The sequence below is a fragment of the Ceratotherium simum genome, chromosome 30 (assembly GCF_057802395.1).
Source record: "Ceratotherium simum simum isolate JZ-2026a chromosome 30, ASM5780239v1, whole genome shotgun sequence".
NCBI classification, from domain to species: Eukaryota; Metazoa; Chordata; class Mammalia; order Perissodactyla; family Rhinocerotidae; genus Ceratotherium; species Ceratotherium simum.
In genome coordinates this window covers 28,973,896-28,987,018 of record NC_141929.1, presented here as the reverse complement: position 1 = coordinate 28,987,018, position 13,123 = coordinate 28,973,896, and the positions used below count along the sequence as shown (strand labels likewise).

The following is a 13,123-nucleotide window of genomic DNA, read 5'->3' as shown; positions in this document are numbered from 1 at the left end:
TCAATCAGACTTAATAGAGAAACAAAAACCTGCCATATAATTCTGTAGTCTCTGCCAAGCTATGGTGTCATTTTGAAACAAAATGTAATGAACATAAAATAAGACTTTCTCAGTTTCTTTCTTTGTAAATGGAACTATTTAATGTTATTTTTTAAATTTACAGAAGAAAATGTAATATGATGGTGAAAACAGTCTTCTTAACATTGTTGAAAGTACCACCTTATATTGCATGTGAGGGCCAAGGACATTCGATTGGGAAAAGCTTAATGAATTCTGGCCTACTGACATTGTAACAAGCGTGCTAGATGAGCTGCTAAAGGATTCAAGTAATGCCTGCATCCTTCAGGATTATTTTGATTGCAAGTGACAGAAAACCCAACTGAAAGTGAGGAAAACATGCAATTTTTTTTCTCACGCAACAGAACATTCCAGGAATAGGTTTAGCTTTAGCTTGATCCAGAAACACACAATATACTGGATTCTAGCCTCTCTCTACATCACTGCATTTCTCTCTTCTGTAACGGCTTTGTTCCCAAGCAAGTTCTTCCCTCATGGCTAATAAACAATCAAAGTTTTAAAAGGTTAATTTCAGGGAGTGAGAACTTCTGTGAAAACACCTTCACAGTTCTAATTCCAGTGGTAAGGAGAACAACTGTCTGAGTGGAACATCTTGAGTGAATTTTCTTAAGTCATAGACCCATCCCCGAATCAGCCCTGTGGCCAGGGTACTGGAGTACTCTGATTGGCTAGGCCTGAGTCACATGCCACCAATCAAAATACAGGGACTGAGAGTAGGGGAGGGGCGGGTTGGCAAAGGGGAGCCAGGGTGCTGAACAGCAGATGTCCGCTAGAGACCCACTGTCCAGTAATACAGTCTAGTGTACTGGATGCCTATCCCATATACTTAATGAGTTAATCTGAAGACTAAGGATATCTGACAGTGCTCCAATTCAACCAGACAAGAGTGCAAAGATTTGCATTTTTTAACGTGACCATGCAGGCAAAAAAGGTAAAGTTATATACTTGGCATGTACATAAGACATGCAAAATCTCTACTATATGTAAGTGCTCCACCAAAGATTTCCTTTGAAAAAAGAGTTTTATTGGTAAAGAGTGTTTGGAAACCAACAGCGCAAATTGGGGGAGTTAAGGATTCCCTGCTGCTCCCCAGATCTCTTTTAAGCAGGAAAGAACGTGCAATTCCCCGACTCGGAGAAAGCGCAAGTCTTACGGGGACCCTGGAGCACACTTCAGGGCAAGCCTCAGACAATGGTGCTTGGAAAGTTCTGAGCTCAGTTAAAAGCGATGTTGGAGAAAACTCTTCTAAACTGTATAATTAATTAATAGACGGAAACAGCTCCGCAAATCACACTGATACAGACCTTGTTGTCAGGAGAAAGAAACTCCTGTTTTTGTAGCATTTGGACAAGAAGACCATTCAAGGAGTGGGGTTGGAGGTAAGTTTGGAATCCTCAAAGGAAATTCTTTGGATTATATACCTGGGTAAATATTGGGAAGCTGATGTTTGTTTTAACTCTTGTGCAAACAAAATGAAAAAACAAGTTTTAGCTATTTTTTCTGATTAAAGGAGCAATGCATGGTCATTTCACTGCAGAAACTATGAAAAGTGCACTAGCTTTTCAGGGCTTGCCTGTGCTTCCAACCACCCAGGAGAGACTCTGTCCCCGTCTTATCATATTTCCTTCTCTTTTTCTCTCTCTAATGTGTGTTTTTAACAAAGTTGAAGTTACAGTTATATTGTTCTGCTTTTTTCCCCTTCTTGGTCATTTTATCCTTTATTATTTAAAAATATTATTTTACACATATAAGATTATTTATATGTAATATATATGTAATAGTGATTCATAATATAACCAACACCTATGAACCAATTACCCAACCCAAGAACTGGAACATATCCAAACCTTACATCTTCCCAGGTGGTCCTCCCCATATCCCTTCCTATCCCTAGAGATAATTACAATCTGTAATTTCCTATTTATCATTCTGATGTTTTATAGTTTTATCACAAATGTAACTATGCATAAACAATATATTGTTTAGTTTTACTTGCTTTTTAATTTTATTAGGAATTTTGAGCTCATACTATACTATATAGTCTTCTGACACTTGCTTTTTCCACGTAACATTATATTTCCAAGATCCACCCATGTTGTGTTTGTAGCTGTAGCACACTCATTTTTCTTTGCTGTGTAATATGCCATTGTGATAATATCCACAATTTATCCTTTTTCTGTTAATGGACATTTGGCTTGTTTTTTTGCTATTATGAACTGTGCTGCTATGAAGATTCTTGCAAATATCTCCTGGTGCACATGTGTAAGAGTTTCTCTTGAGCATATTTCTAGGAGTAGAATTGCTGGGTTTTACGATATGGAAATATTCAGCTTTAAAACGTAAATGTCCTGATTTTTCATTTGGCAATGTTTCATCAATATTTGTCTATGTCATTAAAAATTCTTCTTTACATAAAAGAAAAAGCAAGGTAAAAGGATAAAACATTATACAGATGCAAGACACTATTATATTTGTGAATATTGTCTGACCACAGCAGGATCTGAATACATATTTAATAGCTTTAGGACAAAGGCCACACCCATACATATTGTCAATCAGCACCAATAATTTATACAGAACCCACAATATGCTGGTGTGAAGTGTTAAAGATAAACAAAGCTGGACACTAGTTAAAGTGGTAAGACCATATTTTAATCAGTAATATACTATTGCAATAGGGAAGAGTCCAGCAGGAACTGAACTCAACTTGGATTTGTACAGAGGTGACTGGGTGTTTCAAAGGGAGAATGAGAGAACAGAGAAGGGGGTGAGCTACACAGAGTCAGGGAAGTGAAAAATTACAAAAAGTGAGAAGGAAATGTTGGTGCACATGAAACCATCTGGGTTTGCTAACTGGCGCTTATAGAAGTTAGGCTCCTACTCTCCCACAGAGGCTGGGAGACAGGGGCCCCATCTTCAGATATTGGCCAGAACAAACAGTAAATTCTTCTGGCAGCCTAGAGTTTTCTCAGGCAGGTACTTTAAGAGGGGCTAGAGTCACCTAGGGATGCGGCCTTGAGCTGTTAGAAACTATGTTAGTGTTTTGTTCAAGTCTTTATAGACCATGGTTGAGGCCTAGAAGAGAAAATGGCTCAGAGGAGCCTGGCTAGAGTTCTGTCAAGGAGGGAATCTTTGTCAGAGGATAGAGGAAAGATGTGGTGAGAGTGGGCAGAGCACTGTTCCTCTCCTCTCTACCTCTGCTGACTCCATTCCCTAGACCAGGAAAAACCTTCCCTCTCTCTTTGCCAGGCTAATCGCTACTCATCCTTATGGCTCAGTTAAGGTGTCACTTCCCCCAGGGAAGGTCTCCTTGACTTCCAACCCTCCAGACTGGGTTAAACTCCCTTAGCATCCTTACATAGCTCTGTCATGCACTTAGCACATTACACTGAAATACAATCTGTTTATGTACTTGCTTCCTGACCTGATGATAAGGACTGGGCCTTATTCATTTTGGGACGTTGTGAGCACTAATGTATGTTGCGTGAATGGACATTGTGACACTCCTGGTCCCACTATCTTTATGTGCTGGACAAAGCAGTAATCTCCTAGTGCCACTCTGCTGCCTACTCTCCATTCTCCAACTAGAGGGCTAGGAGGATCTTTTACAAAGGTAAGTCACACCTCGTGTCACACCTCTGCTTCACACCCTCCAGTGGCTTCCATTTGCATGAAGAATAACTTCAACTTTCTTGCCATGGCCTGAAGCACCTGCAAAGTCTGGCCGCAGCCAACTGTGAGTCTTACCCCACCTGTCCTCATTCATCCCCTGCGGGCCATATGCCCCTTCTTTCTATTCTTCAAACACCAAGTTTGTTTCCCTGAGGAGCCTTCATTCCTGTTCCCTCTGCTTGGAATGTTCCGCAGCCACGACTTTGCCAGACTGACCCTTTCTCATCATTCATATTTCAGCGGACACGTTGTCACTTCCTCAGAGAGGCCTTCCCTGACCACACAGGGATTCTCTTTTCCATCACCCTTCTTTTTTCGTCTTAGTTCTCCTTACAAACTGGCAGTTATTTATTATATTTTTCCCCCCACCAGCCTGAGAACTCCATTAAGTCAGAGATCTTGTCTGTCGTGGTCGCCACTGTGCCCCCAGCGCCTAGAATAGTGCCTGGCACTGGGATGGTATTCAATAAAGGGTAAGAAATCATTGCAGGCAGTTCTGGAATCACTTTCTCCAAGCAGGGCCGACTCTAACCACGTGGGAGGGGTGAGGGCTGTGGCCTCTGGCGTGCCGTGAGTGACTGCTCAGCCGCAGGCCCCGCCCCCAGCCCCGCCCTTGTCCTTGTCCTCCTCCACGGGTCTCCATAAAGTTCATTTGGCGGCGCGCCGCGCGGGGGCTTCTGGGAGCGGCCGCCTCGGCCAATCAGGAAGCGCGGGCGAGCGGCGCGAGAAGCGGCGGCGGTGTTCTCCGGCCGGGACCCCAGCGGCGGAGACGGCTGCGGTGCCAGGTAAGGGTGACCTGGCCGCGTCCTTCGACCCGGCACTTGCCCTTGAACTCCGGGCCCCGACGTGGGCGGAGCCGGGTCCCCACGCTGGGAGCCATGCTGCTCACACTTCCCGTTCGCCTCATGGCAGCCGGGCATGCGTGACGCCGGCGACGCGGCGCCCTGGCGAACCGCCCCCCGTTATAGCGCGGGCCGCGCCCCGGAGTGCCTTCCGTCTGCCCTCGTTCTGGGTCCGGAGCCCGGGCCTCCCGACTCCCCTCTCCCGGCGCTGGAGCGCTCTGCCGCGGCTCGCCACGCCCCCACCCTTCCCCTGCTCTGCGAGCCCACCATCCCCACCACGACCTTCTGGTTACCTGCCTGACCGCGCCCTGCTGGCTCGCTCGCCCCTCGGGGGTACACCTTGTCCGGAGGTGTTGCCCTCCGAGGGAAGGGGTCTTTAGGGCGAGGGCGACGACGCTGTGAGCCTCTCCCAGCCCTTGGCCTGGCTTCTCTACCAGCATCCGGGGGAATGCTCTTCCCCATCCAGGGAGATGCTAGTGATTAGAACCCGCAGGTGGCCTGCACTTTCTCGGGCCCACGGCACCCCACCCTCTGCAAAGACAGTGCCCAAGTTTACGGAGTCTCGTTTTTTAGCGCAGGGATCTGTGGTCAAAGTTTAGTCGACCCTTTGACAGAGCCGCTGCTCTGGGTTTGCCCCTCTGTCAGGTGTGAGGAGAGGTTTTTTTTTCTGTTTTGGCCGAAACGTCTTTCAGCATACGAGGGTCACCTTTAGTATTCTGTCTGGGGGCGTAAGAGGGTGTCCTTGGGCATCGTAGCTTTTCTTTCTTTCCACTCTTCTCCTTTGTGCGTTTGTGTTTGGAACGTTTTCATATTTCATTCATGGTAATCTCATCGAGGCTCATAGTTTTAAATACCTACATATTAGGCTAACATCTCATATTTATATCTCCAGCCTGGGTCTCTCCCTTCACCTGTAGCCAGCTGCCTGCTTAATATCTCCACTGGGATGGTTGATGGGAACTCAAACTGACGATGTCAAGATAGGGCTAGCAAGCCCTCCCCCCCATCCCCCTTCCCAAACTGCTCTTGCTGGTTTTTTCTCATCTCAGTAATATAAAAGGCTTTGGCCAATAACCTTTGAGTCATCCTTGCCCCTGCTGTCTGTCTCACTCCACCTGCAATGATTGCCGCCCTGGGCCAAGTCACCACCACCTCTCACCTGGATTATTGAAATAGTCTCCCATCTGGTGCCTTGGCCCCTCTTCAGCACAGCAGCTAGAAGGATCCTTTTAAAACACAGGTCAGATCATATCACTCTTTTACTCAAAAAATCCTCCAATGGGTCCCTCGTTTAAAGACAAACTCTTTACAGTGAGCTATAAGGCTTTACATAATCTGACCCACTGTTACTTTCCCACTCTCCTTTTCTGCTACCCCCCCCTTCCACATGTCAGACGTGCTTCAGCCTCAGGGCCTTTGCGCCTGCAGTTCAATATCTATGTGGTTTACATCCTCACTTCTTTGAGGTTTTTAGTCAGGGGTCAGCTAGTGAGGCTGTCCCCACTTCCTGTCTTCCTTTACTGCTTTAGTTGTTGTTCTTAGCACTTATATTTTACTTACTTATATTGTGTGTTGTTGGTCTTCCCCTCTAGAATGTGAAGGGGGGCTTTTTGTCTGTTTTTTTCCCTGGTGTATCCCCAGCACCTAGATCTGGAACACAGTAGGTGCTCAATAAATATGAAATAAATGCATGTTTCTGGCGCCGTTACAGGCTTGGGGATACAGTGGTGAAGGAGACAGCCCTGCCCTCATTGAACCGTTGTTCCTGTGGAGGACACCACCAGCAGTAAACACACAGGTATAGAATGTAGTGTCAGGACTGTTTTTTAAAGGAGAAGGATATCAGAAAAGAGACCTGGTTGAAATGAGACAGCAAGTCATGGGAATGTCTGGGGCAGGAGCATTCTGGAAGGGGAAGAGCAAGTACAAAGACCCTGAGGTGGGATCAGCTGGAGATGTAGTGAACTTGAATGTCTGAACCTGCTTCTTGATGGACTGAAGTAGAAAATAAGGTAGAGGGAAAGATGCCAAGGAGAGTGAGGAGTGAGAGCAAAGACCTGGAGGTAAGGGCCTGAGGTGTGTTCAGGGAACAGGTCGCTTTAATTCAGCAAATATTTATTTGTTACTTGTTATATGCCTCTTAGCAGCTGAGGATTCAGCGTTGAGCAGTCTGTGGGCCTTACCCTATAGGAATTCTCCATGTGCAGAGAGAGACAGAGGTGGGAAGAAATCATCACAACTCTTCCACTGGAGAAGCACAGTAGTAGGTTCAGAATAGTGTGAGAGGGGTTTGAGGTAGGTGGGACCGCCCCAGCTGACTTTGCAACAGACATAGGAGTCCCCCATGTGACAAGGTCGGTTTGGGTATGTGTTACAGCAGAGTGTGCACCTGCATGTGCAGGGATATGAAGGGAGGAAACAGCATGAGGCACCCCAAGGAGTAGTGATTTGCTAGGGTATATTTGGGGGGAAGGCAGTGAGAGATGAGGATGGTAGGGGTGGCAGTGCCCGTTCTTTGGAGGGCACCCCATGTAGCCGTGTCAGGGTGCAAGCACTTCCTCCTGTAGGGCATGGAAGGTGCCCCTGAGAGGATTAAGGCAGGGGAGCATTTCAGAAAGACCTCTCCTGCCCAGGGGAAGGGGGGTTAGAGGAATGAGAAGGCTTAGACTGTTGAGATAATCAGGCGAGTAGCATGCGAGTCAGAATAGGGGCGAGAGAGATGAGGGTTCAACTTTACAGAATGTTTGAGAGGTAGACCTGGAGATTGGCTGGATGTTCAGGAGAGGAAGGGGAGCCTGAGGTGACTCCCAGGTGGTTGCTGGCTGAATTGAGTGGGTGCTGATTGTTTTACCAAGAGAGTCTGGGAACCCAGGAGGAAGAAGTCGTGGTGGCAGCTGAGAGGAGAGAGAAGTGAGGAATTTGGTTTGGGATATGTGTAGTTTGAGGCTCCCATGGGTCATCCAGGTGTAGATGTGAGGTGGGCTGTTGGAAATGCTGGTTCCGGAGAGAGAGTTGGGCTGAGCATAGAGATGTGGGAGTCACCTTTGTTTTGATAGATCAGGGTCCTTGCCTGGGCCCAGATAGTGCTCAGAGGTTCTTGGATGTACTTTCTGGGGAAGGGCAGCTTTGAGCCTCCTGATATCACATCCTCAAGAGTGTGTGTGTGATTCTGTTGTGTGCACCTGTGTACGTGAACATCAGATTCAGAGAGGTCTGTGGCCGTCTGGAAGATTAATAGCCACTGGTAGGGATTGTAGTTGAAGCCATGGCCAAGGTGGATCTTATCCAGAGAAATATATAGTGTGAGAAGAGGAGGTCCAAGGGTAGAAGCTTGGCATTTGCGGGGCCGGGGGGGGGGGGTAGATGAAGAAGCCAGAACAGAGAAGGCTGAGAGAGGGAGGAGCTGGAGAAGCAGGAGAAGGTGGTGTCTCCAAGTCCAGGGAGAAGTGAGTTTCAGGAAGAAAGGAATGGTCAGGTGTCAAAGGCTGTGAGAAAGGAAGGATTAAAGAGTCCCTTGGATTTGGCAATTAGGTCATTGGTGGCTGTTGAGGAATTCAGGAAATGGGAGGGAGGCAAGCAGAAATTAGATTGCAGTGGGTGATAAATAAATGAGGTGTGACAAAAGATGGCTGCTCTCTGAAGAGAGTGGGAGCTAGAGGAGGACATGGGGTTGAGGAATTTTTTTTTAATTTTTTATTTTAGAATTGTTTTAGATTTACAGAAAATATGCAAGATAGTATGGAGTTATCAGTACCACCACCCAGTTTCCCTATTGATGAGGAATTATTTTAGGAAAGGAGAGACTTGAATTCTAGGAGAAGGAACCAATGAAATTCGGGAAAAGGACTACCATCATTTCCTGAGCTCTGGCTTTGCACGAGTCCCTGCCACGGGCTTTACTTGTATAAGCTAATGTCATCTTCACGGCAGCCCTCTGGTGTCCAGACCTCTTCCCTTCCCTGTCTTCTTCATTTCAGTAAATGGCACCTTCATGCTCTGAGTTACTCAGGCCTAAAACCTTGGCGTTGGCCTTGACTTCTTTTCTCCTCTCACACTCTCGGCGATTCATGTCTACAAGAAATCTATTCTTAAAATACATACATTGATCAGATCCACTTTTGTCTCTTCCACCACTGTCACCCTGGTCCACGCTGCTCTCCTGTATTACATCTGGGTGAGAGATGTAATACTATACATCTGGGCTGGTCTCCCTGTTCTTACTTTGTCCCCTTCCTCCCCCAGCCTGTTCTCCACACAGCTGAGAATGGGCCTTAGAGAAGGCCCAACCCTTCCATAGCTCCCATCACAGAGACTAAAATCCACAGTCCTTACCTGATGCTTACCTGTGAAGCCCGCACGATCTGACCCTGCCCCAGCCCCTTCTCCCACTGCTCTTGCCCATGACTGTGTGCTTCAGCTGCGTTGGCCTCCTGCTCATCTTCAAATATACTAGACACACTTCTCCCTTGGGGCTTTTGCATTTGCTGTATCCCCTGCAAGAACGTTCTTCCCCCACATATCTACATAGCTCACCCCCTTACTTCATTCAGGTCTCTGCTCAAAGGTTTCCTTTTAAAAGTATCTTCTCAGAACATTCCAGCTAAAGCAGCCCCACTCTTCACTCCACCACATTTCCTTGTTTTATCTCCTTTGTAGCACTTTTCAAACCTGGCATCATGTGTCTATTTGTTTATGGATTTTATTGTCTGTCTCCTAACAGACATAAGCTCCTTGAGGCTGGGAACCTTGTCTGGTTTTTCCACAGCTTCATCCCCAGTGCCTTGAACAAACAGTATGCAGCGCATGGCAGATGCTTAATGAATATTTGTTAAATGAAGGAAGGAAGGAAGGAAGATGGGGCTCTAACTTCGGTGGACCTTATGAGGCCAACGTAGGCATTCAGAAAATAAGGAGTCATCAGACATTTTTGGCAAGGTTTGTGGAGGGTTATTCTTGCAGTTAGTGACTGTATTGAGGATCTAACTACTGTTTGAGGAGACTGTTGGAGTTATAGAAAAAATGTAAAGCTACAGAATGCCTTAAGCTTTAGGCTGTTTGGGGGAGCAGGGATCTAGGTATTAATAGACAATACTATAAGGCAAATAGAGTGACAGGAACAAGATGGCGAACTAAGAGGTCCCGATGCTCTTCCCCCCATAAAAACAACAAAAACAGTGATAAACAACTACATATCAATGAAAGTAGCTCTGCGAGAGCTCTAAAGTGAAGTAAGGGGGCTGCAGAAACCCCGCGGAGCACAAAAACTGAGGACAGCTGCGTGGAAAAGTGTAAAACGAATGAATGAAGTAGAAGGAATTTAGATGAGGGGAGATTTCTGTGGGATGGGTATCAAGGAAAACCATTTGGTAGGTAGGACTTGAATTAGTGGTAAACATAATAGCTAATGTTTTTTGAGTGGTTACTGTGTACCAAGTGAATTAGGTACAATTATTTTTCCATCTCACAGGTGAGGCCCAGAGAGAGTAATTAACTTGCCCAAAGTCACCCAGCTAGAGAGTGGAGGAGCTGGTGGGATCTCAGGGGTGCAGTGGAAGGTGGATGGATGTTCCTGGTTGAGAAAAATGATGTGAGCCAGGGCACAGAGCAGGCGTGCACAAAGATGGTTGGGGACAGAGTACATCGGGTAACGGGCACACAGGGTTTAGCCAAAAGCAGTGCCTCACCTGGACCCCTGTGAGTGGGAGGCAGTGAGGGCTTTTGGGTGGGAGCAACATAGGGAAAGTGGTGGTGGAAAGATTGAGGTGGCCACAGTGAGCAGAGTGACATGGAGTGGGAGGGGCTAGACAAAGGGAGACCATGTTCTAGCGTCTAGCAAGACTTGGGCTTAAAGGGATGGAAGTCTGGCCTCCTGTGATGGTGAGGAGGAGGGAAGCAACAGTTAGGCTAACCTATTGTGGTAATCATTTTGTAATATATACATCTTTCAAATCAACACATTGTACATCGTAAACATAACAATGTTATATATCAGTTATATCTCAGTAAGGCTGGAAAAAAAAATGCAGTTAGAAGACACTGCAAAAATACAAATATCCCTTGCTGTCTAAATCTGTTTAGGTAATGAGAGTTTGGATAACAAATTTGGAGAGAGAGGGATATCATGTTATCTGAATCTATAGTATTTGGTTTCCTGAGTTTTTGTTAGGGAGTAGCAATAGTTTGGGTAATGAGGAATACCTACCTGCTTTCAAAAAACGTGTCTGCATCTGTTTGGTTTCTGAGTCTGGAGAGCGGAGAATACCTGTAAATAAACAATCTGAAGTCATGCACAGATGCAAAGGAGGAGGGTGAGTTAGAACCTGAGAGAGAGAAGCCAGGAGACAGGGTAGGAGGAATTGGGGAGGGCAGCTGATGGCAGTAGTGGGGCTTGGGGTTGGGGGTGGATAACTGCGTTTTGAGACAAGCTGGGTGTGCAGTGATATGCTTGAGTGGAAATGCACAGGCGGCGCCTGGAAACTCAGGGTTGGAGTGAGTGCAAGGAGAGGGCTGGAGGTGTGGATTAGACAAGTCATTGCCATCGAGGATTCGTGGGCAGTGGTGAGACAAACAGTCTGAAGCAGGGCGTTTAGAGCAGTTTAAAAATTAACAAGTTATTACAAATTAGAAAAGGTCACGTACACTCATGGAAGAGAGTTCAGACTGACAGAGAGTATAAAATGAAAAGTAGAAACCTCCCAACTCGTTAGCTTTGCTTTCCAGAGATAATGCTAAATTAAGTTTCTTGCTATGCTAATGTCATGTTTCTTGTGATTTCTTTTAAAAACTGTCTGTGAACAAACCTTGAGTTATAGCTCAATGAATTTTTACGCATTTATTCACTCATGTGACCACTACCCCTACTGAGATATAGAACATTTCTAGTACCCCAGTGCCTTAGCCTGGGCTACCGTTACAAAATACCGTAGATTGAGTGGCTTAAACAACAGAAGTTTATCTCACAGTTCTGGAGGCTGGAAGTCTGAGATCAGGGTGCCAGCGTGGTTGGGTTCTGGTGAGAGCCCTCTTCCTGGCTTGTAGATGGCCACCATCTCGCTGTGTGCTCACATGTTCTCTCCTGGGTGACTTCATTCGGAGTGGGGGGGGGGGGTAGGAAGCAAGCTCTCTGGTGTCTCTTCTTAGGAGGACACTAATCCCGTTATGAAGGTCCCATCTTCATGATCTCATCTAAATCTAATAACCTCTCAAAGGCCCCTTCTCCACATACCATCACAATGGGAGTTAAGGACTTCAACCTATGTTTTTTGGAAGGACACATTTCAGTCCGTAGCACCCGGAAAGTTCTGTTGTGCTCCCTCCCAGTCACCACCCCCCCATCAGGATAACCAGTGTTCTGATTTCTAGCATCGTAGGTTAATTTTTTCTGTTCTTAAAATCCATATAAATGGAATCATGCATCATGTCCTCTTTGTGTGTGTGTGTGTGTGTGTGTGTGTGTGTGTGTGTGTGTGAGGAAGATCGACCCTGAGCTAACATCCGCGCCAATCCTCCTCATTTTGCTGAGGAAGACTGGCCCTGGGCATCTGTGCCCATCTTCCTCCCTTTTATATGGGATGCCACCACAAGCGATGGCCTGACAAGCAATGCATCTGTGCACGCCCGGGATTGAACCCGGGCCGCCAGCAGCGGAGCGGGTGCAGGTAACCACTACGCCACGGGGCTAGCCCCTCATCATGTCCTTTTTTTTGTATCTGGCTGCTTTAGTTCATCATTTGTGAAATTTATCCTCTTGTTCCATGTAGCTGTAGTTTGATCTTCTCCATTGCTGTATGGTATGCCAGGGTATGAATATACCAGGATAAAAATCCCAAATGGTATCCCATATAATTCTGTGTATACGTGGCGTTAAGATTTTTTTTGGGGGGGGGTGGGTAAGGCTCAGACCTTTGATAGAATCTGATAAAAAGTGTAGTGCTTTTCTTATATTAAAACAGAAGTATTCATATACTTCCAGGGGTTCCTAGTGCCTTTGATGCTGGTATCATGACCCTCAGGACCAAGAAGCCTTCCTTGGTGTATAGCAGGGTTTCTCAGCCTCAGCACTATTGTTATTTTGGGCTGCATAATTCTTTTTTTTTGTTTTGTTTTGCTGAGGAAGATTCGCCCTGAGCTAACATCAGCAGCCAGTCTCCCTCTTTTTTTTGTATGTGAGCCACCACCACAGTATGGCCACTGACAGACGAGTGGTTTAGGTCCGAGCTCAGGAACTGAACCCAGGCTGCTGAAGCAGAGCGTGACAAACTTAACCAGTAGGCCACCGGGGCTGGCTCTGAGCTGGATAATTCTTTGTTGTGGAGGCTATGATGTGCATTGTATGATGTTTAACAGCACCCGTTGCCTCTACCCTCTATATGTCAGTAGCCTGTGGCCCCCCTCCCTCAGTTGTGACAACCAAAAATTATCTAGGCGTTGCCAGTGACCCCTGGGGGACAGATTTTTCCCCAGTTGAGAACACTTGGTTGAGGGAGAAGAGCCAGAGCCCAAGACCTTTTGGAGGCAGGCTTGGTTATCTG

General features: G+C 46.4%; 1 protein-coding gene across 2 annotated transcripts in view; it reads left to right on the top strand.

The window, feature by feature from the left end:
- The first annotated feature begins 4,412 nt into the window (after window positions 1-4,412).
- Window positions 4,413-13,123, top strand: part of NUP93 (nucleoporin 93) — a 114,325-nt gene continuing 105,614 nt past the window's right edge. The window contains exons 1-2 of one of the 2 annotated variants that reach the window (XM_087420225.1): window positions 4,518-4,535; window positions 6,304-6,390. The gene's annotated coding sequence lies outside the window, so the exon portion shown is untranslated. Of the gene's footprint in view, window positions 4,536-6,303; window positions 6,391-13,123 lie in introns of both variants that reach the window. The other variant, XM_004431630.3, reaches the window with a different exon arrangement.